The following is a 25,453-nucleotide window of genomic DNA, read 5'->3' as shown; positions in this document are numbered from 1 at the left end:
AGAGGTGTAGTCATACACGGGAGCAGCATGAGCCTTGGGGTCTACCGAAGATAAGAGGAGGAATAAGTAATAAATATAAACAAACAAATGCATCACAATGCATGAGATGGCAATATGGAGTGCTCGGAGTGACCTAACGCAGTGCTACGCATTACAAACAAAGTAGGAAAACATTTGGGAATGTTTTCTCGGTGTTTGGCAGTTTTCGGACAGATGAATCACAGGGGAAGGATCCATGTTCATCATGTTAGAGGCATGTGACAGATGAGTGGATAGCATACTCGGATTTGTTATATTTTCCTGAGCAACATTCATATATAATTTATTTTCATCCGAGTTATGGATTATTTTATATGAATTTTCAAAATTTATTGCATTTTCTAAAATTAATTTAAATTCGAAATGAAATAGGAGACTCTATGTGTACCCAACTATGAGCTAGCCATAGTGATTTACATGTGGGACAAAGGGCTGGGTTGACCCAGTCAACTAGTCCAATCAACAGTTGTAGGGTCATTTTGGGGCCCACATTTTTTTTGGAAAAGGGGCGCAGCCCCGGCCTCTGCATCAGAAAGATGCATACGGTCACATTTATTAACAACAAATAGGTCCAACAAAGGTCAATAACTCCGTTACACACTAGTCCCCAAACGGCTCACAAAGTGCAGGAAAATAAAAGCCATAGTCGGCATGCAAAATAAAGATAGGAAAACTAATTGCCTATCCTATTACATAACCGCCATCCAAACCGGCTGAATATAGCCCGAGCTACCATCTCCCATCGGGCAGATCTAGTAACCAAATGCTCCCTGACCTCCGTCTGAGTGAGTAGCGACCACATACGGATCAACGTAGTAGCTCGGAAGATGACCTGCAAAAAAGAGTATTTGTTGTTCTGTTAAAAACCAAATCATTCTTGCAGTTCCAGACTGCCCAAAGTAAAGCACACACTCCTACACAAATGTGTTTAGCTGTTTGGGTCTCTATCCCATCCAACCACGTCCCAAATAACATGTTGATTTTATTCGGAGGAGTAATTATAAAAGCAATGTGAACAGTCCGCCACAGAACCTTCGCCATAGGACAATCCAGAAAGAGGTGTTTGATAGTCTCGTCTTGATCACAAAAACTACATCTCTTAGAGTCGGTCCAATTGCGCTTTGTCCAATTATCCTTGGTTAAAATAACTTGTTTATGTACAAACCACATAAACACTTTAACTCTCAGGGGGACTTTGACATTCCAAACATGTTTGGAAAAGGGAATAGAGCTAGAATTGATGACATCTAAGTACATTGATTTAACCGTGAACTCTCCATTCCTGGTTAATTTCCAGCTCAACGAATTCGGCCGTTGAGCAAGCTGCACATCCATCAGTCTTCTCACCAGATGGAGCCAGGCTTCCCACCACGCTCCGGCAAGTGTTCTCATAAATTGGATATTAAGGGGAGCGGACCGAAGAACGGTTGCAACTAGAGCGTCTCTCCATTGTGCGATGTTATAAAGAGAAGGATACTGTAACGCGAGAGGTGCTTCCCCTAGCCATGTATCCTCCCAGAATCTCGTGGTGTTACTGTCTCCGATAATAAACTTTGTTCCATTGAAAAAAACCGATTTAACACTCATCAGCCCTTTCCAAAAAGGTGAGTCCGCCGGCCTCACTATCACCTGTGACAAAGTTTTGGATTGAAGGTACTTGTTACGCAGAATCTGCGCCCACAAGGCTTCCAACTCTACAGATAGCTTGTACAGCCACTTGCTGAGAAGACATATGTTTTTCACCTCAAGATTTTCGATCCCAATACCGCCTTGGTGTTTTGGTCAGCAAATAATATCCATTTAGTGAGTCGATATTTCCTTTTTGAATCATCACTCTGCCAAAAGAAATGGGGTCGATAGAAATCCAGTCTTTTCCTAACTCAACTGGTATCTCAAAAAATGACAAAAGGAACATAGGCATGCTCGTGAGGACCGGACCGAATTAATAAGAATTAACCGGCCCCCATACGACATCAGCTTGCCCTTCTAACAGCTTAGTTTCTTCTCGAATCGATCCTCGACACACTTCCACTCTCTATTTGTTAGCTTACGATGGTGAATTGGTATACCCAAATACGTAAAAGGTAAACTCCCAATTTCACACCCGAACAATTTCTTATAGGCCTCTTGTTCTTCTTTGGCTCTTCCAAAGCAGAGCAATTCACTCTCGTGAAAGTTAATCTTTAATCCCGTCAATTGTTCGAATAAGCATAACACCAGCTTCATGTTTCGCGCTTTTTCCATGTCATGCTCCATGAAAAGGATAGTGTCATCAGCGTACTGTAGGATATACACTCCTCCATCAACTAGATGAGGTACGAGGCTACCTACTTGGCTAGCATCCTTTGCCCTACCTATTAGAATGGTCAACATGTCAGCTATGATGTTGAACAGAATAGGTGACATCGGATCTCCTTGTCTTAGGCCTTTATGTGTCTGGAAATAGTGACCTATGTCATCATTCACTTTGATTCCAACACTCCCTTTTTGCGTAAAAGATTCAACCTGGTTTCTCCACGCCGGGTCGAAACCTTTCATGCGCAAAGCCTGTTGTAGAAACAGCCATTTAACTTTATCGTACTCCTTTTCGAAATCCACTTTGAAAACAAACCCATCTAGTTTTTTCGTATGGAGTTCATGGAGGGTCTCATGAAGGACTACAACCCCTTCTAGGATGTTTTTGTCTGGCATGAAAGCAGTTTGGGTCGGCTGCACCACAGAATGCGCAATCTGTGAGTCTATTAGTCCCAACCTTGGTAAAAAATTTGAAACTAACATTACGAAGACAAATAGGCCGGAACTGCTCAATTCTCACAGCCTCTGTTTTCTTCGGGAGTAATGTTATTGTTCCAAAATTCAAATGAAACAACTGAAGCTGTCCGGAGAACAGATCGTAAAACATCGGTAACAGGTCCCCTTTAAAAATATGCCAACATCTCTTATAAAACTCCGCAGGAAATCCATCCGGCCATGGAGCTTTATTGTTCTTCATCTGTGCAATCACATCAAACACCTCTTTCTCCGAGAACGGTGCAGTCAATACTTCATTCTCATCGGCAGCCAACTGAGGCACATCCTCAATTCTCGACTCATCCAAGGACACAAAGTTATCCTCTGGAGGCCCAAAAAGCTGCTTGTAATAATTGGTAATGTAAAGTTTTAGGTTCTCTTGTCCTATGATCGTAACCTCATCTTGCTCAAGCTGAAAGATTCTTTTCTTTCTGTGCTTGCCATTGACAATCATATGCAAGAATTGTGTATTGGCGTCCCCTTGGACAACTTTAAGAACCTTAGCTCGCAATGCCCATTTCAACTCCTCTTCTCTCAACAGCTCTTTCAATCTCATCTCCGCATCCACTTTAGCATGAAGCTCTGCGGAATGTAAAATTGTGGACTCGGCTTTCACATCTAAGGACTGAATAAGTGTAAGGAGTCTCCCCTTATCAATCTTATAAATCCCACTAAGATGCTTAGCCCATCCTCGCAAGAAACTTCTCAAGTTCCTAATCTTAATCTGCCATCTCTCAATAGGAGATCTTCCTCCTAAATCTTTCGCCCATTCTCTGGCTATTAGATCCAGGAACCCTTCTCTTTCAAACCATGCAAGTTCAAAAGAGAAATTATTTTTGTTACCCACATGCGTTGCCTCCCCAGAATCCACTAGCAGAGGTGTGTGGTCTGAGATACCGTGAGATAATGCTTGGACTGTAACCAAGGGGAATTTCTGTTCCCACTCAACGCTTGCTAGGACTCTATCTAGCTTCTCATACGTCGGGTTTTGCAAAGTATTAGCCCATGTGAATTTTCGACCTGAAAGCTATATCTCTCTAAGATCCAAGCTTTCGATGATGGTATTAAACATAAACGACCACCTGGCGTCGAAATTATCATTGTTCTTTTCATCTCTCCTTCTAATAATGTTGAAATATCCTCCAACCAAAATTGGGAGTTGTTTAGATCCGCAAATCCTGACAAGATCCGCCAAAAAGTATGATTTTAGTTTCGGTTGTGCGGCCCCATACACCGCAACCAGTGGCCAATTAAAGTCATCGACTTTGGATCTTACCCAAAATTTGACGGAAAAGTCACCCATAACTACACTTCGGACTTCCAGCGTCTCACACTTCACCCCAAGAAGGATCCCCCCTGATCTACCCCTTGGAGGAAGGCAGTGCTAATCAAAATCGACGCCGCCGGACAAAGTGTTCAGAAACTGAGGAGAGAAATTGTTCCTTCCTGTCTCGGAAAGGGCAATAAAATCCAGTTTATGCTCAATGGAAGCATCCGCAAGAAACCTTTGTTTAGCCAAGTCCAACAGACCGCTGCTATTCCAGAAGATGCCTCTCATAGTTCATCATGGAATTTTTGGCTGTACGGACCCTAGCACTCCTACGCACCGCAGATGTTGGATAAATCTTACGCCTCCACTTTCGCTTAGGCTTATTATACTCCTCCACCCGGTCCTCACAACCGAGCTCCGCGGCCCTAACCTCGAGTTCCTCTACCAGAGCACTCTCCTCCAGGGGTAACAAGCCATCATCCTCCTCAGTCTCATTGAGTGGATGGGCAAGATCCGGACACAACGATTCGAGTACCCTGACTCCCAAAGCATCAATATCAGAATTGTTCATAGGTTTAACCCCAGCTAAATTACGGATCAATTCTAAGGCATGATCCGCTTCTAGGTCGAGAATGTCATTAACAGATTTTGAAATTTCACTATCATTACTACCCAGTGAAACTCCTAACTCATTTGCATTGTGGATGATCTCATCAATATTAAAATGCAAAATAGAATTGGAAATATTGACTGACATACTAGCAGTGACCTCCATGTCACGAAGCTTGGCCGCCCGCATGCCGCACCTCAGATGTATATCATCAACATCCACCTTGTCCTGAAGGCGGCAGCTCATCCGTCTGCCCTTAGACACATGATTCGGAATGCCACCAAAAGCGATGACTGCCTCTCTGGTTGCCCCGTCGGTGGTAAGGCCACCTGCCCCACCTCCAACGGATGGCCCAGTCATAGCAGACGGAGACCCGCCGCCCACTGCCAGCGAGCGCGGGGCCAGTGGAGGCTGGGCCGCCTGCCCAGACTCCCCACCAGGCAACCTACGCACAGGAGAGAGGGCGGGGCTTCCTGCCCCCGCACCCCACCCAACCCGGCAGTCGGACACGACTCCCCAGGTCCGGCCATCTGGTCCAACATAGAGGGGGAGAGAGCCAAGGCGTCCTGCCCGAGCCCCCCTCCCAGAGCAGACCCATCGCCATAGGGCGACACCGCCACCCCAGTGGTCAGACCAAACGGAGACCTCCCAAGCAGCGCGCCAGCAGCAGTGGGAGAGGTCATCTGCTGAAGACCGTACCTCCCAACCGGATAGCCCAGAGCCTCAGCAAAGTCCAGTGAAGGTAACGTGTGCTCAAATAGATCCTCAGAATCAACCCTGTCGCTCCGCAACCTGGGTGGCGCAGAACCCACCTGGAACAAACCGAATCTCAAGGTACTCATAGGGATAGCCGTAGAAGGAGCCACCCCATTTCTGGGCGTCTGAGGGTCAGCAACCGGGCCATTGGGTAACTCATGCCCATCATCGCCCTGTCGGTCCTCCGAGTTACCTGAGCCATCGTTGTTATCATCCTGTCCACATCCATCCCAGCCAAAGCCTGAGCGAAGTACTTAGAATCCTCAAACTCAATATCAATGTTATAAACAAGGCCCTTATGCGTCCACTTGACGACATCAGGAACGAACTCTATATCCAGCACACTTACCAAAACCCTAGCCACCCCGTTGGCCCGTGTAAAGGGCATATCAACTCTCTCAGGTCTGCCAACCAAAATCCCCAAACTTGCTACAACCCGAACATCCCGAATCGGCTTGGATGGGACTCCCGAGAACCTCAACCAAACCTGAGTGAGTGGCTTTCCCTGCGGCTCCACCTTCTTCCACTCAAGAAACTCAAGAATGCACTCAGTTCCAGGAACTCTACACAGCCCGAAACTAAGAAGGCGTTCCAAGTCCTCTGCACTCGGAAACTCAACCTTATAGCTGTTGTCCTCAAGGCGAATAAGCTCCCACTGAAAGTCCCCCGGAGCTAACTCCCTGAGTCGCTTGATTATCTGATCCTCAGAAACGTCACCTTTCATGACTTTGACCACACCCGTAGTCGAGCTCTCAACTTCCTCAGGGACCTCCTCCGCACAGGGAGACTCAAAGAACATCTCAGCACAACAGACACCATAAATCGTGATACTCTGCATTTGATCCCTCAGTATTGGGCACTCTCCCGTGTCGTGCGCCGGTTTGAGGCAGGTGTCACAAAGCTCAGTAACACACTCAGCAATGAAATGGCCTCGCTCACCACACCGATAACAGAGCATCTTTTTCTTTTTTTCCTTGCCCACTTAGAAGCTCTCTCACCCTCAGACTTGTCAGCAGCTTGAGAAGCAGGCGCCACTACTGGCACAGACACCGGAACCTCAGTAGCGGCCAGCGCCGTTACCACCTCCATAGCCTCACCGGACAGAGCAACCTTCTGTCCAGCCGTAGGCATCTTAGATGAGGCCGTGGGCTCTGCCATGACCGTCGAAGGAGGAGGCTGTCGGAACCGGTTCCTCCCACTATGACCACCACGATGTCCTCGGAAACCACCTCTCAGCCGGCGATCCGGGCCAGAGGCGCCCTCGACGAAGCCATTTGGAGGTCCAAGAAAGGGTCTTTTAGCCGTTCCATCACTCTGCCAGGCATAGCCTCGCCTGTCGCCGGCCGAGGAGGACCCACGATGCTGACCCTCGCCATACGCGTTGATGCCATCATCGCCCCACTGACCCCGGGGCGCCGCAGTATGAGCACGGTTGAGACCCGCGCCACCACCTCCCCCTTGCTGCGCCGTCGCATTCGGCACCGGCCCGGAGCGTTGATGTGGCCTAACAGCGACATTAGGGGGTGGTGCCCTTGGCTGATGCCCCTACGCCGGAGGCTGCTTACGCTGCATGCCAACAGCAGCACCGGGAGCAGGTGGCCGCTGCCCAACTGGAGCAGCACCCCGACCCGCCGTAGCTGGCCCAGGGGGCGCTGCCGACCGCGACCCCAACGGAGCAGTCCCGCCTACTGCCGGTCGCAGTCCCATCGAGGTAGACCTTCCAGGCATCGGTCTAGACCCCGCTCCCAACCCTGTCGGGCGCTGGCCAGGAGTGGCCCCAGCGCCTCGGCCGATCGCACTAGCCTGCACCGGAGGGGTTGCACCTCGCCCAACCTGCACTCCCACGGCAGCCCCCGAGGGCCTCGGACCAGTGTTGCTGACGCCACGTCCCCCCGCCATGCCAGGAGGAGGAACACGTGCCGCTCGTCTAATCCCACACGAAGGAAAACCAGGCTTGGCAAAACGATGAACCCTAGTCGGCGGCAGCGAGGAATCACGTAGACTCGTCGCTACGCAGTCGACGGGATCACTAGAACCCGCATCGCTAATTGCCTGGGCCTCATACCCAGCAATTGCGGCTGCAGTCGGCCCAACTTGAATACCCCCATGTTGGGCCACCCGACCAGCGCCAGCCTGCTCCAACACCGGCCCAGACTGGCCCAGGATCTCGTTCAAACGCACAGCCCTCGCCGTCCGGATCTCAGCCACGGAGGTTGTCACCGGCGCCGGCGGCTGCACGTTGATCCTGCCCTTCCCCTTCTTCTTCTTACATACTACGCGAGTCCAAGAATCGGAATCGAAGAGATCAGCTAAAGTAATGGGTTTGAGACATACCTTCGGAAGGGGCCCTTTCCATGCCCGACCCGCGGCCGCCGCCGTCGTCCTTCGGTGAATGATCCGGTGTACCACCTCCACTCTCTCTTCAGAATGCAGTCCTCGTCTCGCCGGATCGTCCAACGGCACGACCCCGTCAACTATCGTGGCCACCTCCTCCTCCGAATACCCTAGGTTGAATGCTTCGCAATTCACATCTGACGGCGTGGGCGAGTAGTCCTCCAGCGTCTCGCTGGCGAGATCATCCTCGTCGTCGTCCTCATCCAACCCCGCGACGATCCAGAACCGGCCGCCGATCTGCCTACCACCACCGTCAATGCACCCCACCGGCCGGATCGCGGAGGAAGCCGCGGGAGCCACTCGGGACGCGCCAGACATCGCCTATCGCCTCATAAGCCCTTTCTAAAATGTAGAGGCCGGCCATTCACTGAGTGTGATTCATTTTGGGGCCCACATGGCATAGACTAATAGTTGAACAGGTTTATCTCTCTAGTTAATTTAGCAATGGGGGCCAAGTGTCATGGACTAAAAGTGGGGGTGGGTAAGTAATAAAGGGGGATTATTCCCCTAATTAAGAAAAACACAAAACGAACAAAAAAATGGGGGCAGACCCCACTGGCAGAGGGCCACCCGGCCACCAGGGGCTATGCCAGGCACGAGCTCGACCATGGCCGATGAGGGGCACGACTGCGAGTGAAGGGCAGAGGTAGGCGCGACCCTGGCGCAGCCAGGCATGGGCATAGCACGGTCAATAGCGCGTGCACATCCAAGGGTGGGCATGAGCAGCTGCTTCACGAGACGAGCATCGACAGTCAGTAGGCGATGCGGGGGTGACCGCAGCAGGGCGCGCGTCAACGGGCGTGAGTGGCGTGATGCCTGGTGGCAGTAGTGGCTAAGCAGCGGCACTAGGTAGCAGCGTAGACCAGCAGTAGCAGCAACCAGGAGCAACAACAGTATGTACGCGGGGAAACAAAGCTCCTGCCATGGTGAGCAGCGACAGAATAAGGCGTGGAACGAGCTGAGGAACGGGGGGGGTGGGGTCAGAAGAGGATCTCACGCTGTTTCTCGTGGACAATATTAGGAGGTCGGGGGCGACCGGGAGTAGCGGCAACAACGACGAGGTGGTGGTGGTCTTGCAGGGAAGATGAAGACGGCGATGGCTACGCAGCGCCTCGGCTCGAATCGATGCCCGGAACGGACGAAGGCAATTTTGGCGGATCTCCTAGACATACTCCCAAGCGATGGCGACAGCGGTGGGCGATGCAGTGGTGACCGTAGAGCTTTTGAGCTCGAAATCGAGCAGCAGAGCAAGGGGCGAAGGGGGATCGAGGGGTGAATGAACAAGGGCGAGCTAGGGTTTTCGGGAGACATTTTTATAGGCCGAGGGAGGGCACGTGGTGGCCATCCATGGCCATGGCAACCTGGATGGCTGCCACGCCATGGCTCCTCCGGCGTACGTGAGGTAGAGGAAAAGGCTGGGAGTGGGTTGGGACGTGTGCACTGTGCAACTAGAGCCCACCAGCATAGTAGCTAGTTTCTTTTTTCTAACATTTAAAACAACCACATTTTGCAATTATATAAGCAACGAAATGAATTTGCAAAATTATGGAGCTTGGCCATTTAAATATATTGCAATATTTTGTACTACCACAAAAAGTTTGGGAGGCATAGGAGTTAATTTGAATTTTCCATAAAAGGAAACGTGATAAAATGGGATGAATAGGTAATATTTTAGTTGCTATAGTCCAACTAAACAACTAAGTGATGTTTTTTCCATAACAAATAATTGCAATTGAATTATTTGCTAAATGACAGACTATTTTGCGACCAATTTTGTGCAACTTCAAATTTCACTTGCAATTTGAATTGAATTCAGTGGTGCAGTTTGAAATGAGATATGATTCCACTCTGATCATTCATTGCAAAACAAAGTAGCTTAGCATTAACATGGAGATCACTATAGATCATTTACATAGGGGTGTTACAATACTCCCCCTCTAAAACAAATTCTTGTCTTGATAATTCAGGAGGTAGAAGTGAAAAGATCGGGGTATTCTTCTCGTAGGCGATCTTCATGTTCCCAAGTGGCTTCATCTTCATTGTGATTCGTCCACTGCACTTTGAGGAACTTGGTAACCTTATGGCAGGTTCAACGTTCAGCTTCATCAAGAATGCAGATCGGATGATCTTTGAAGTGAGATTATCTTGCACTTCGATCATTTCAGGATCCACTTCACGGTGCGGGTCCTTGAAGCAACGACAAAGTTGGGACGCATGGAAAACATTGTGGACGTGAGAACTGAGGTGGCAATCCAATTGATAAGCCACAAGTCCATGACGTGCAAGAATGCGGAAGGGACCAATGTAGCAAGGAGCTAATTTTCCCTTGACCCCAAAAGTATGAGTGCATCTCAAAGGAGTGACCCGCATATACGCTTGTTCACCAGGTTGATAGGTAGAACCAAGTGTTTACAGTCATAGTTGCTCTTCTAGCGGGACAGGGTCGCCTTGAGATTATCCCTGACAATGCGGATTTGCTCTTCAGCTTGTGGATAATATTCAAACAAATGAGTGGTCGTTCCCTAGTTTCTGACTATTTCAGAGGGGTTCATCACTTACGTCCATAAAGTACCTTGAAGGGTGCCATCTTCAAGCTAGCTTGATAGCTTTTGTTGTACAAGAATTCAGCATAAGGGAGAGATTCTTCCCACTTCTTGCCAAATGAGATGACACAAGCACGTAGCATATCTTCAAGCACTTGGTTAAATCGTTCAACTTAACCTTGCAACTGGGGTGATAAGCTGTGCTCCAGGTAATATGAGTTCCCATAGCTTCTTGAAAACTTTCCTAGAACTTTGGGGTGAAAAGGCTTTGCACAGTCTGAATTGATCTCCTTTGGAATGTTGTGGAGTGTCACAATTCTAGATATATACAAGTTTGCTAATTGACTACCAGTGATTGTCTCCTTGTATGGTATAAAATGTGCTACTTTGGAGAATTGGTCGATGATGACAAGAATAGCATCGTGACCCTTCTGTGACTTGGGAAGGCTAGTTATGAGATCCATTTGAACCTTGTCCCATTTCCATTCAGGCATAGGAAGTGGTTGCAAAAGTCCAGCAGGGTTTTGATGTTCTGCTTTGACGCGACGACAAAGGTCACATTCAACAACATAGCGAGCAATTTATTACTTCATCTTAGACCACCAGTACCTTTGACGAATGTCTTGGTACATCTTGGTACTACCTAGATGAATATATAGTGGTGTATCATGTGCCTCCCTCACAACCTTGTTTGTCATAAGTTCGAATCGGGGTACCACAAGGCAGTCTGTGAACTACAAAGTTCCATCTTCAGCAAGAGAGAAATCTCTGGCTTTCTCAAAAGAAAGATCTCGTTTCATCTGATCAACTTCAGTGTCTTTTGCTTGCGCAGACTTAATAGCTTTGTCAAGAGTAGGACGAGGGTATTAAGAGAACCCCGTGGAACGATGTGAAGGGTCAACTTGCAAAGTTCTCCACGAAGCAGGGGTTGAGCTTGGTGAAACATGAGGTTGTTGTAATAAGACTTGCGACTCAAAGCATCAGCCATAACATTAGCCTTGCTAGGGGTATAAGATATATCGTAGTCACAGTCCGTAATTGCTTCCATCCATCGCTGCTGTGACGCCCCAGATTCAATCGTACACTAATCATGCACGCAAATGTGTATGATCAAGATCAGGGGCTCACGGGAAGATATCACAACACAACTCTAAAAAGAAATAAGTCATATAAGCATCATATTACAAGCCAGGGGCCTCGAGGGCTCGAATACAAGTGCTCGACATAAACAAGCCAGCGGAAGCAACAATATTTGAGTATAGACATTAGTTAAACAAGTTTGCCTTAAGAAGGCTAGCACAAACTGGAATACAGATCGAAAGAGGCGCAGGCCTCCTGCCTGGGATCCTCATAAACTACTCCTGGTCGTCGTCAGCGGCCTACATGTAGTAGTAGGCACCTCCGGTGTAGTAGGAGTCGTCGTTGATGGTGGCGTCTTGCTCCTAGGCTCTAGCATCTGGTTGCGTCAACCAGGTAGAAGGGAAAGGGGGAAAAGAGGGAGAAAAGCAACCGTGATTACTCATCCAAAGTACTCGCAAGCAAGGAGCTACACTACATATGCATGGGTATATGTGTAAGGAGGCCATATCAGTGGACTGAACTGCAGAATGCCAGAATAAGAGGGGGATAGCTAGTCCTATCGAAGACTACGCTTCAGGCAGCCTCCATCTTGCAGCATGTAGAAGAGAGTAGATTGAAGTCCTCCAAGTAGCATCGCATAGAATAATCCTACCCGGCGATCCTCCCCTCGTCGCCCTGTGGAAAAGCGATCGCCGAGTTGTCTGTGGAACTTGTCTGGGTGTGTTTTATTAAGTATCCAGTTCTAGTTGTCATAAGGTTAAGGTACAACTCCGGGTCGTCCTTTTACCGATGGACACGGCTATTCGAATGGATAAACTTCCCTGTAGGGGTGCACCACATAACCCAACACGCTCGATCCCATTTGGCCGGACACACTTTCCTGGGTCATGCCCGGCCTCGGAAGATCAACACGTCGCAGCCCCACCTAGGCACAACAGAGAGGTCAGCACGCCGGTCTAAATCCTATACGCGCAGGGGTCTGGGCCCATCGCCCATTGCACACCTGCACGTTGGAGGGCGGCCGGAAGCAGACCTAGCAACCTCCATTACAAAGCAAGTCACGTTACCCGGTCCAATCTGGCGCGCGCCGCTCAGTCGCTGACGTCACGAAGGCTTCGGCTGATACCACGACGTCGAGTGCCCATATCTTTCCCACGTAGTTGGTTAGTGCGTATAAGCCAGTGGCCAGACTCAGATCAAATACCAAGATCTCATTAAGCGTGTTATTATGAAGTAACCACATACGCCGACCAGGGCCAGGCCCACCTCTCTCCTAGGTGGTCTCAAACTGCCCTGTCGCTCCGTCACATAGTAACAGTCGGGGGCCGTCGGGAACCCAGGCCCACCTCTATCGGGATGGGCCACCTGTCCTTCCAGCCTCCACATCGAAATCACTTGCGGGTACTCAACCAGCTGACCCGACTTTAGTCACCATTTGTATAGTATGCGTGTATGTATAGTAAATACCCGTGATCACCTCCCGAGTGATCACGGCCCAATAGTATAGCAAGGCAGACTGACAAGAATGTAGGGCCAATGATGATAAACTAGCATCCTATACTAAGCATTTAGGATTGCGCGGTAAGGTATCAATGACTGTAGCAACAATGACAGGCTATGCAATAGAATAGGAGTAACCGAACAGTAACATGCTACACTACTCTAATGCAAGCAGTATAGAGAAGAATAGGCGATATCTGGTGATCAAGGGGGGGGGGCTTGCCTGGTTGCTCAGACAAGAAGGAGGGTCATCGGTGACGTAGTTGATCACAGCGGCATCTGCGGCTGTCTCGGGGTCTACCGGAGAGAAGAGGGGGGGAGGGAAACAGTAAATACATAGCAAGCAAGAGCATAATAGGACAACAGGCAGAGCTAGACATGTTCTAACGCGGTGCTACACGTTACCGACGAAGGGGGATAACATCCGGAAATGTTTCCCCAAGTTTAGCATTTTTGGACAGATGAACCGGAGGGGAAAAGTTCCATGTTCACTATGCTAGGAGTGTGTGGCGGACGAATGGAGGGTGTAACCGGATTCGTCTCGTCGTTCTGAGCAACTTTCATGTATAAAACTTTTTCATCCGAGCTACGATTATTTTATATGTTTTTTTGAAGATTAAAACAATATTCGGAAAACCTTGAAATTTTGCTAAGTACGAGAATTCGACAGTTTTAAACATTACTTGGTTGTTTTCAAAACACTACAACTATTGATCTGTAACTCCTATGATTTTGTGCCTTATATCAATCTGGAGCATTTTTCTGTGGTCTATAAGATAGTAGCACTTTCATCTCAGTTAGAGTCCATTTAATTGATCATTAACAGCTCTAAAGTAGCTATGAAATTAAAGCTATTTTCAGCTCTTCTATTAACAGAACATTGGAATTTGTGATTTTTGTAGGAGTTAAACCATACATCAAAAGGATTTGGTCCAGTGGGATAAAATGGAGTTTGTCATGTATGCTTCCTATTCATATTATTTTTACCCATGTTAACCACTGGTTAGACGTTGTTTAGAGGTTGTACAGAGGGTCAGACAATGTCAAATTAGAAAAGCTAGCACTAGCTACAGTAACTGAATGTTACTGTAGCCGTGTAGCATAGTAGCAGGAAAGCAGCAGCGAAGCGAGCAACGTGCACGGGGCCGCACATGTTGGGCGCAAGGCGGCACGGTCGCGGCGACTATGGGCACGATCAAGGGCAGGTCTGGTGCGTGCGGGCGTGATGACGCGCGTGTGGCGGGTCGGCGAGCGCCGTACGGGGCGGCGTTGGAGCAGTAGCAGGCGAAGTAGCACTAGAACACGGCGAGGCCGGTGCGCGCGCTTAGAAGCAGCCACAGCACGCACGTACGTACGCGTACGCGGCAGCTCGGACGAGCTCGGAGACGGCGGCCTATGGCGCAAGAATAGGAGGGGAGAGGATGTGCTCATCGAGCAGGCACAAGGAGGCCCGTCGAGTGGCTTAGGAGAGCAGAGGTGGCCAGTGTTGGCGACGGCGGCGGCGTCCGAGACGGATGGAGGTTGAGGACGGGGAAGCAGCGGGCGTCCTGATGGCTTCCGGCTCGATCTCGCCCATGTAGACGAAGTAGGCGATGAAGACGGTGCCCCTGGCGCGGTCTCTGGCAGCGAGGAGGCCATCGGCGACGGCTACACCGACGACGCGTCCATGCTGGAGATCAGGAAGGAGGGGGATCTGAGGAGGGAGGCAGAGCACGGTAGAGAGGGAGAAGAGGGCGAGCGAGTGGGGGGATAGGATTGAGGAGTCGGGGCGTGGCGCCCTTATCTCCTCGTCGGCGTGGCCGGCGAGGTGGTCAGGCGGGAGCACGTCCCTGTTGCGGTTTGAGACCGAGGAACAGGAGAGGGGCAACCGGTGGGGGGGGGGGGAATTGGGTTGGATGGGTAGGAGTGGGCCGAGGCCCAGGGGGAGCCAGGGGTTTCCTTTTATTCCTTTACTTATTTTGTTTTGATTTCTTTTTATAGTTTTGTTTTCAATTAAGTTTCCTTTCATGTATATATTTTTACTTCTTTTAATATAAGCCTAGCCTCAAAATTAGTATTACTACTTAGGCTACTGCCATAATTAATTTGGCACAATAATAAAATAGGTTTGTATTTTTTTTATTAATTAAAGGCATTCAATAATTGTTTTAGTGACTGTTTTTTTTCACCACAGAGCATTTAAAAACTTTTACAAAAATGTTGGGTCAACACCATAATTAGTTATGGAATATTTGGCACACTTCGAACATTTTATTTTGCGTGTTTGAGGAATTTGAATTTTGGATTTTTATTTTAAATTTGAAATTTGAACTGTGTTTGACAGGAAAAGGGGAATTAGTAACAATAAGAGTGATGACATGGCACCATTAACGGGGGATTGCTGTAGCTTAATTATCCGGGCGTCACAATTCTCCTCCACTACAAGAAATCTCGTCCCGAGATTTAAGAGGGGGAGTAAGGGGGAAGGAATTTGGTTGCGAAATTCTAATGAGTCTTCTCGGTCTTAGTGGCTCTTCTCGAAGAGGTGGATCCCTTATGTTGAAGTCTTCATTTCTCTGCTCTAGGTCATCATGATGGAGCCGTCATCCTTTCTTCGGGATCTCCATCGTCCTACGAATGCGACCAAGGGGAAAAACTCCGGAAGTACGCATATCCACAAAGCTAGGCATCTAACGGTGAACTCAATGGGAAATACACAAGGTACCCCATGAGTTGTATTTCAGTGAATTCATTGAGTGCAATATACGATGGTACCAAAGTTTCAAACGGGTAGGCAATCATTCGATGACTAGACAGAAGCTGGAATGGGGGTTTGAACAACGAGAATAACATGGTGTTTGATTCCAGGATGAATAATGGTATAGCATTTAGCTCGTGAATCACATACGAAGCCAGGTGCAAAGGATACATTAGAATCCGGGTTGTAAAGAAGAGTCAGGTTTCGATCCAGTTGACCTATGGGTTATGGGCCCACCATGTGGGTTGAAAGTAGGAAGGGTGGTGACATCTTGCACAGCCGTGACAGGGAGGCATGTTAGTGAATAGCTTGTCAGCTATGCTGACAACAAAGTCGGTACCAAAGACGGGGAACAAAGAGAGTAACTTTCCTGCTTGTTGAACGAGGCGAACCAATTGGCAAAGTTATCACCCGTCGGTGGTTACCGGAATGTCACCAACAATAGTAACAGGATCTTACAGACAGAGTGGTACAACAAGGTGCCTACCTAAGCAAGGAATTATCTCTCCTTAGTTAAGTCAGCGTACAAGAGAGGTTAAACAAAACAATGGAAGGGGTAATGTATTTACACACATTTTACAAGGGTATATCCTTCCCAAGGACAAGCAGAGCATGATATCCTGACAGGATAATGTAGAAAACCCGGTAGGTAAGGGGAGAGAAATTTCATGACATTACCCATACAACGGTGTGTGGATAATTGAGCATGAACCATTTAGGATCGTGCCTCTAATGTTCTTCTTGAAGAGCGGGGGTATCATAGTCATGCTTCGAGGTAGCAATGATATGGTGTTTCAATCAAGGGCCAGACTTTGGATACACAAATGATCCATCAGGAGCAACTTATAAAATAACTCTTACAATTTCCTCCAGGAAGAATGGTTATCCTTGCAAAAGAAATTATAATGATAGGTCCTCCAGCGAGGGGGGTGCTAGGCATGACATCATCTTACCGGGTCATCTAAGAACCATCATCATAACTCCTGGAAAGTTGTCCCAACCATCATATCTGACCGAGATTCAGATCCGATTGGTGTCATGATACCTCAGACTTAGGATGTCCGAGAAGAAAAGGTGCAACACAAATAGACGAAATGACATTGCAAGATTCTCGGGAAATGAACTATGGAAGCGAGTCCCGAAACAAGAGTTCATCAATAAACCAAGGAGAGGATGAGGAGGTGGTTGATGAACTCAGCGACAATTCATGGAGAATGTCAAAAGATGGATTTCCACACTTATGTGAACAAAGAGATAACATTTGTCAGATCAAATGACATAATGATGTATGCTCGAGGAAAACATACACAATTTAACAATGATAGAAGGGGCACCCGGAAATCTGGACTAGGTATCACGATCAATGTTTGAATGATGATTCAATAAGCAATAAACTTAGAGTGAAACTATCGACCATTAACTTCAAAGCAATAGGGTTGCTAGAAGTACAGAATCCAAGCAGCACGGTTCACGTGTTGGTATCCCGAGTAAAATCAACACGGGGACCCAGGAATGAGCGGAGATGGCAAGAAGTATTACTATACCAAGAATTCTTAAGAGGTGGTGAAATTCTCACAACATTCTTGACATAAAAGATGGTAATACTCCAAGGTAAAGGAGAACAAATACTGGATAGCAAGAATCTCAAGGTATAACACAGAACAAGAACAAGTTTGTGTTGGAGGGAAGGCAATAAAGTGGTCGATGACAACAAAAATCATCGAGGGCAAGTATGGTATTTCTCATCATGAATTCAATTGATATCCTGGAAGAGCTCAGAATGTTGATGATGATCATGACACATTTGCTGAGAGGTTTCATGAAGATATAATCGCTCATCGACGACATCAAGTCAAAGGAATGATGAAGCGAAAGGTTATTGGAACCACGACACAAAATCGAAATCAAGCTTGCTGTTCAAGGCGAAATGATATGATGAGGAAAATTGACATAATCTCAGCTCATCGTCGAAATTGGTGCTCCGGGAAGAAGGACCAGGTAGCACCGTTAAAATTTAGCACCATAATGATATAGCCAATTAGGCTAGGAATGACTTGAAGGATTATTAAACTCATAAGCAGTGAAAATTATTTGGGGTTATCGAACTGGAATGCGGAATCAGTTCACATATCGGTGTTCTCGGTTGATGACAACCCAGAACCCGGGGGAAATCTGAAATCGATGAGAAGCAATACTAGATGAAGACTCATAGGGAGCAACACAGTTCTTTGATATTCTCGAGATACCGGGGGTAATACTCGACGACAGATCAAAGTAGAGGTTGGACTAGGGTATTGCCCTGCAGAAGACAAGTGCTTAAACTCGCACGAGAAATGGTATTTAAAGGAGAACATGGTCGGATCCACGATTGCAAAAGACCAGATCCCGGATATAAGATGAACTTATACCAAAGGAATAATTAATTTAAGAGAAGTTTTAATGATAAGAACTACATCGTATCCATGGGCATGAACACCAAGTTCAAGGTCGACTCCCACTTCTCCAATGCATAACCTTTCATTCACTTCTCACTTTCGAAGAAGTTGTAATGTTGAAATTTTATCTAGCAAAATACCAGAAGAATATGACTCGTGAAAACTCTCGGGTTCCCACAGATTAAGGAAGGCATAGGTTCAACCCATCGGGGCATCTTAGGAACATATACCACAAGCTTCGGAGTAAATAATACAAGCTCGAAAGTAGAGCATTGTTCAAAAGCAGATGATACAATTTACCAAAGGCATTATATACCCATGGAAAGGCTCACAAGGTTATTCAATATGAAGGACACTATCGGATAAAATCCAACAAAGGAACCGATGGTCCACAAGGGATCTGATGTGAGCATCGGTACTCAACCAGAGGAAGAAGAATGCAAGGAGATCTGATTATAGAAACATCTGACTAATTCAAAGTTCAAATGCAAAAGAATTATGATTTCCAAATCAGGGAATCAGAAGAAACGCTCTGATCAAGGATGGATAAGTTGAGTAGGCTTAGGGGTACAATCGATGGCAATTTGATTGGTCGAGATCCAGCTCATGTTTAAAATGACGTCTGAGCCGGAAAGATAATTTAAAAGGATCAACTAATGATTATGTGCATTCGCACTCAGGTTGAATCAATAGGATCAAAACGATGGTGCCTAAGGATACTAATGAATATTGCCAGACATATGGAAAGCATCCATAATGCAAGCAGACAAGTATTGCAGAGCAATAATTTTAAAGAGGATTCTCGAATGATCGGATAGAATTTCAAAGTATCATATGAAACATATGAACAACTAGGGATGGATGAATACTCGGTAATTGTGAGGAATTATCCGTACATGTATTTGTGCGGAAAAGGAACTGCAAGGCAGTAAGCATAAAGGATCCTCGGAACATCGAAGAGTATTTCAACGCATCTTGTAATAATAAGAGCAACTGGGGATGAAGGTATGAATGAGAAGTTACCCATAGAGGTTTATCGAGGGATGGGAATTGCAAAAGCAATGGCACAAGTCTTGAGAGAACATCATAGAGTATCTTCGGAATCTTCTGGTGCAGCAGGCGGTCATTGGCAACACGGGGCTCTCCGGGTGGAAGTGATCACGAGATCCAAATGTTAGAGTTAGCAAAATTCATTTAACCCGAATAGAAGAGAGATCAGAGTCCCAGAGTATAGACGAGGAGTAAAAGATCCTAATACCACCCAATGGCGACGTGGGCCCGTAAGCCACACGAACATGTTAGTAAAAGTTTTTCAATGACTAGACTCGACTCGGCCAAGTAGTTGGAAAGGGGGATTCCTACAAGCAGTCGGCTCTGATACCAACTTGTGACGCCCCAGATTCAATCGTACACTAATCACGCACGCAAATGTGTACGATCAAGATCAGGGGCTCCTACCCAGCGATCCTCCCCTCGTCGCCCTGTGGAAAAGCGATCGCCGGGTTGTCTGTGGAACTTGTTTGGGTGTGTTTTATTAAGTATCCAGTTCTAGTTGTCATAAGGTCAAGGTACAACTCCGGGTCGTCCTTTTACTGAGGGACACGGCTATTCGAATAGATAAACTTCCCTGCAGGGGTGCACCACATAACCCAACACGCTCGATCCCATTTGGCCGGACACACTTTCCTGGGTCATGCCCGACCTCGGAAGATCAACACGTCGCAGCCCCACCTAGGCACAACAGAGAGGTCAGCACACCGGTCTAAATCCTATACGCTCAGGGGTCTGGGCCCATCACCCATTGCACACCTGCATGTTGCGAGGGCGGCCGGAAGCAGACCTAGCAACCTCCATTACAAAGGAAGTCACGTTATGCGGTCCAATCTGGCGCGCGCCGCTCAGTCGCTGACGTCACGAAGGCTTCGGCTGATACCACGACGTCGAGTGCCCATATCTTTCCCGCGTAGTTGGTTAGTGCGTATAGGCCAGTGGCCAGACTCAGATAAATTCCAAGATCTCGTTAAGCGTGTTATTATGAAGTAACCACGGACGCCGACCAGTGCCAGGCCCACCTCTCTCCTAGGTAGTCTCAAACTGCCCTGTCGCTCCGTCACATAGTAACAGTCGAGGGCCGTCGGGAACCCAGGCCCACCTCTACCGGGATGGAGCCACCTGTCCTTCCAGCCCCCACATCGAAATCACTTGCGGGTATTCAACGAGCTTACCTGACTTTAGTCACCATTTGTATAGTATGTGTGTATGTATAGTAAATACCCGTGATCACCTCCCGAGTGATCACGACCCTATAGTATAGCAAGGCAGACTGACAAGAATGTAGGGCCAATGATGATAAACTAGCATCCTATACTAAGCATTTAGGATTGCGGGGTAAGGTATCAATGACTATAGCAACAATGACAGGCTATGCAACAGAATAGGAGTAACCGAATAGTAACATGCTACACTACTCTAATGCAAGCAGTATAGAGAAGAATAGGCGATATCTGGTGATCAAGGGGGGGGGGCTTGCCTGGTTGCTCGGACAAGAAGGAGGGTCATCGGTGATGTAGTTGATCACAGCGGCATCTGCGGCAGTCTCGGGGTCTACCGGAGAGAAGAGGGGGGGAGAAACAGTAAATACATAGCAATCAAGAGCATCACAGGACAACAGGCAGAGCTAGACGTGTTCTAACGCGGTGCTACACGTTACCGGCGAAGGGGGATAACATCCGGAAATGTTTCCCCAAGTTTAGCATTTTCGGACAGACGAACCGGAGGGGAAAAGTTCCATGTTCTCTATGCTAGGAGTGTGTGGCGGACGAATGGAGGGTGTAACCGGATTCGTCTCGTCGTTCTGAGCAACTTTCATGTAAAAAACTTTTTCATCCGAGCTACGGATTATTTTATATGTTTTTTTGAAGATTAAAACAATATTCGGAAAACCCTGAAATTTTGCTAAGTCTGAGAATTCGACAGTTTTAAACATTACTTGGTTGTTTTCAAAACACTACAACTATTGATATGTAACTCCTATGATTTTGTGCCTTATATCAATCTGGAGCATTTTTCTGTGGTCTATAAGATAGTAGCACTTTCATCTCTGTTAGAGTCCATTTAATTGATCATTAACAGCTCTAAAGTAGCTATGAAATTAAAGCTGTTTTCAGCTCTTCTATTAACAGAACATTGGAATTTGTGATTTTTGTAGGAGTTAAACCATACATCAAAAGGATTTGGTCCAGTGGGATAAAATGGAGTTTGTCATGTATGCTTTCTACTCATATAATTTTTACCCATGTTAACCGCTGGTTAGACGTTGTTTAGAGGCTGTACAGAGGGTCAGACAATGTCAAATTAGAAAAGCTAGCACTAGCTACAGTAACTGAATGTTACTGTAGCCGTGTAGCATAGTAGCAGGAACCTGCGAGAGCAGGAAAGCAGCAGCGAAGCGAGCGACGTGCACGGGGCCGCACATGTTGGGCGCAGGGCGGCACGGTCGCGGCAACTACGGGCACGATCAAGGGCAGGGCTGGTGCGTGCGGGCGTGGTGACGCGCGTGTGGCGTGTCGGCGAGCGCCGTACGGGGCGGCGTTGGAGCAGTAGCAGGCGAAGTAGCACTAGACCTCGGCGAGGCCGACGCGCGCACATAGAAGCAGCCACAGCACGCACGCACGTACGCGTACGCGGCAGCTCGGACGAGCTCGAAGACGGCGGCCTACGGCGCAAGAATGGGAGGGGAGAGGATGTGCTCACCGAGCAGGCACGAGGAGGCCCGTCGAGTGGCTTAGGAGCAGCAGAGGTGGCCGGTGTTGGAGACAGCGACGGCGACCGAGACGGATGGATGTTGAGGCCGGGGAAGCAGCGGGCGTCCCGGTGGCTTCTGGCTCGATCTCGCCCATGTAGACGAATTAGGCGACGAAGACGGTGCCCCTGGCGCGGTCTCTGGCAGCGAGGAGCCATCGGCGATGGCTACGCCGACGACGCGTCCATGCTGGAGATCATGAAGGAGGGGGATCTGAGGAGGGAGGCAGAGCATAGTAGAGAGGGAGAAGAGGGCGAGCGAGTGGGGGGATAGGATTGAGGAGTCGGGGCATGGCGCCCTTATCTCCTTGTCGGCGTGGCCGGCGAGGTGGTCAGGCGGGAGCACGTCCCTGTTGCGGTTTGAGACCGAGGAACAGGAGAGGGGCAACCGGTGTGGGGGGAATTGGGTTGGATGGGTAGGAGTGGGCCGAGGCCCAGGGGGAGCCAAGGGTTTCCTTTTATTCCTTTACTTATTTTGTTTTGATTTTGTTTTATAGTTTCTCTTTTCAATTAAGTTTCCTTTCATGTATATATTTTTACTTTTTTAATATAAGCCTAGCCTCAAAATTAGTATTACTACTTAGGCTACTGCCATAATTAATTTGGCACAATAATAAAATAGGTTTGTATTTTTTTATTAATTAAAGGCATTCAATAATTGTTTTAGTCACTATTTTTTTCACCACAGAGCATTTAAAAACTTTTACAAAAATGTTGGGTCAGCACCATAATTAGTTATGGAATATTTGCCACACTTCGAACATTTTATTTTGCGTGTTTGAGGAATTTGAATTTTGGATTTTTATTTTAAATTTGAAATTTGAACTGTGTTTTACAGGAAAGGGGAATTAGTAATAGTAAGAGTGATGACATGGCACCATTAATGGGGGATTACTGTAGCTTAATTATCCGGGCGTCACAGCTGCTGACAGAGGTTCGGATCTGGCTGAGTAAGAAGATACTTTAGACTTTGATGACTGGTGAAGATCTCGCAATGGTTACTGAGAAGGTAATGTCGCCACAACTTTAGTGCATAGATAACTTCAACAAGCTTGAGGTCATGAACTGGGTAGTTTTCTACAGGAGGGCGCAATTGACGAGAGGCATAAGCAATCACCTTGCACTCTTGCATTAGGACACAGCCCAATCCTTGACAAGATGCATCGCAATAAATGACGAAGTCCTTGTGAGAATCAGGAGGAGCAAGCACTAGGGAAGATGTCACCTTGTCTTTGAGTGCCTAGAAACTTTCTTGACACTTATGTGTCCAATCAAACTTAACGCCCTTGTGTAGCAGACTAGTTAGGGGCTTGGCGATCTTGGAGAAGTTCTCGACACAACAACCGCAATAGCTGGCGGGTCCAAGAAAACTTCTGACTTGTTCGACATTCTTCGGAGGTGTCCAGTCAAGAATAGCTTGAATTAGTTCTAGTTTAATAGCAATACCATCCTTGGATATCACATGTCCAAGGTAGGTTAATTCGGGTAACCAGAATTCACACGTGGAATACTTGGCATATAGCTGATGCTCTCGAAGCTTTTCTAGTACAAGACGAAGATGTTTAGCATGTTCTTCTTTCTTCTTGGAATACACAAGGATATCATCCAGATAAACCACGACGAACTTATTGAGGTATTCCACGAATATATTGTTCATCAGACGAGAGACTGTCGTTGGAGCATTGGTTAAGCCGAAAGACATTATGGTGTACTCGTATGAACCATAGCGAGTAACAAATCTTGTGGTAACCTGCTACTTCTTGAGCTTGCGTTGATTTTTTCCTTGAAGAGGAAAGGGTGATGCAGAAAAGTAGAGATAAGTATTTCCCTCAGTTAAGAACCAAGGTATCAATCCAGTAGGAGGCACAAGCAAGTCTCCAATATATTCACCAGCACAAACTAACAAACACTTGCACACAACGTGAAAAAGGGCTTGTCAATCCCTTCACGGTCATGAACAATAGTGAGATCTAATAGAAATAGGTATAAAACATAACTAAGAGCAAACTAAATTAAATATAAATAAATTGCAGCAAGGTATTTTTGGGTTTTTTGGTTTATAGATCTAAAAATATATGATGGAAAATAGAGTCAGTGGCCATAGGTTTCACTAGAGGCTTCTCTCTTGAAAGAAAACATATGGTGGGTAAACAAATTATTGTTGAGCAATTGATAGAAAAATGCATAGTTATGACGATATCTAAGGCAATGATTTTGAATATAGGCATCACGTCTGTGAAAAGTAGACTGACTCTTGCCTGCATCTACTACTATTACTCCACACATTGACCGCTATTCAGCATGCATCTAGAGTATTAAGTTCATAAGAATGGAGTAACTCCTTAAGTAAGATGACATGATGTAGAGGGATAAACTCAAGCAATATGATGTAAACCCCATCTTTTTATCCTCGATGGCAACCATACAATACGTGCCTCGATGCCCCTACTATGTCACTGGGTGAGGACTCCGCAAGATTGAACCCAAAACTAAGCACCTCTCCAATTGCAAGAAAAACCAATCTAGTTGGCCAAGCCAAACCGATACTTCGAAGAGAAATACAAAGATATCTTAATCATGCATAATAGAGTTCAAAGAACACCCAAATAATATTCATAGATAATCTGATCATGAATCCACAATTCATCGGATCTCAACAAATGCACCGCAAAATAGTATTACATCGGACAGAACTCCAAGAACATCGAGGAGAACATTTTATTGAAGATCAAAGAGAGATAAGAAGCCATCTAGCTACTAGCTATGGACACATAGGTCTGTGGTAAACTACTCACACTTCATCGAAAGGGCATCAAGGTTGGTGTAGACACTTTCCATGATCGAATCCCCTCCAGCAGAGTGCCGAAAAAGGCCCCAAGATGGGATCTCACGGGAATAGAGGCTTGCGGCGGTGAAAAAGTATTTTGGTGGATGCTTCTGATGTTTGGGGAATATTTGAGAATATATAGAAGTGGTTTTAGGGTTGGAGGACCTCCGAGGGGCCCACAAGCCCTCGGGGTGCGCCCCCCTAAGGCGTGCCCAAGAGGCTTGTGGCCTCCTCAGGATTCTTCGGGCCCTCTCTCCAAGTCATGTAGGTGTCTTCTGGTCCAACAAAAATCATCCTAAAGTTTTATTCCATTTGGACTCCATTTGATATTCCTTTTCTGTAGAAGTCGAAAACAACGAAAAAACAAAAACTGCCACTGGGCTCTAGGTTAATAGGTTAGTCCCAAAAAATAATATAAAATAGCATATTAATGCATATAAAACATCCAAAACAGATAATATAATAGCATGGAACAATCAAAAGTTATACATACGTTGGAGACCATCATCCTTTCCTCACATGGGACAATGCTCTAATAATGATGATCATCACACTTTTATTTACTTACAACTCAAGAATTACAACTCGATACTAGAACAAAATATGACACTATATGAGTCCCTCATGCATATGAGAACAATATGACAATGATGGTATGTGTCATAATAAAA

Source organism: Triticum dicoccoides, chromosome 4B, assembly GCF_002162155.2.
Source record: "Triticum dicoccoides isolate Atlit2015 ecotype Zavitan chromosome 4B, WEW_v2.0, whole genome shotgun sequence".
Taxonomy (NCBI): Eukaryota; Viridiplantae; Streptophyta; class Magnoliopsida; order Poales; family Poaceae; genus Triticum; species Triticum dicoccoides.
The sequence above is the reverse complement of the archived record's forward strand: the minus strand, read 5'-3'. Positions refer to the sequence as shown.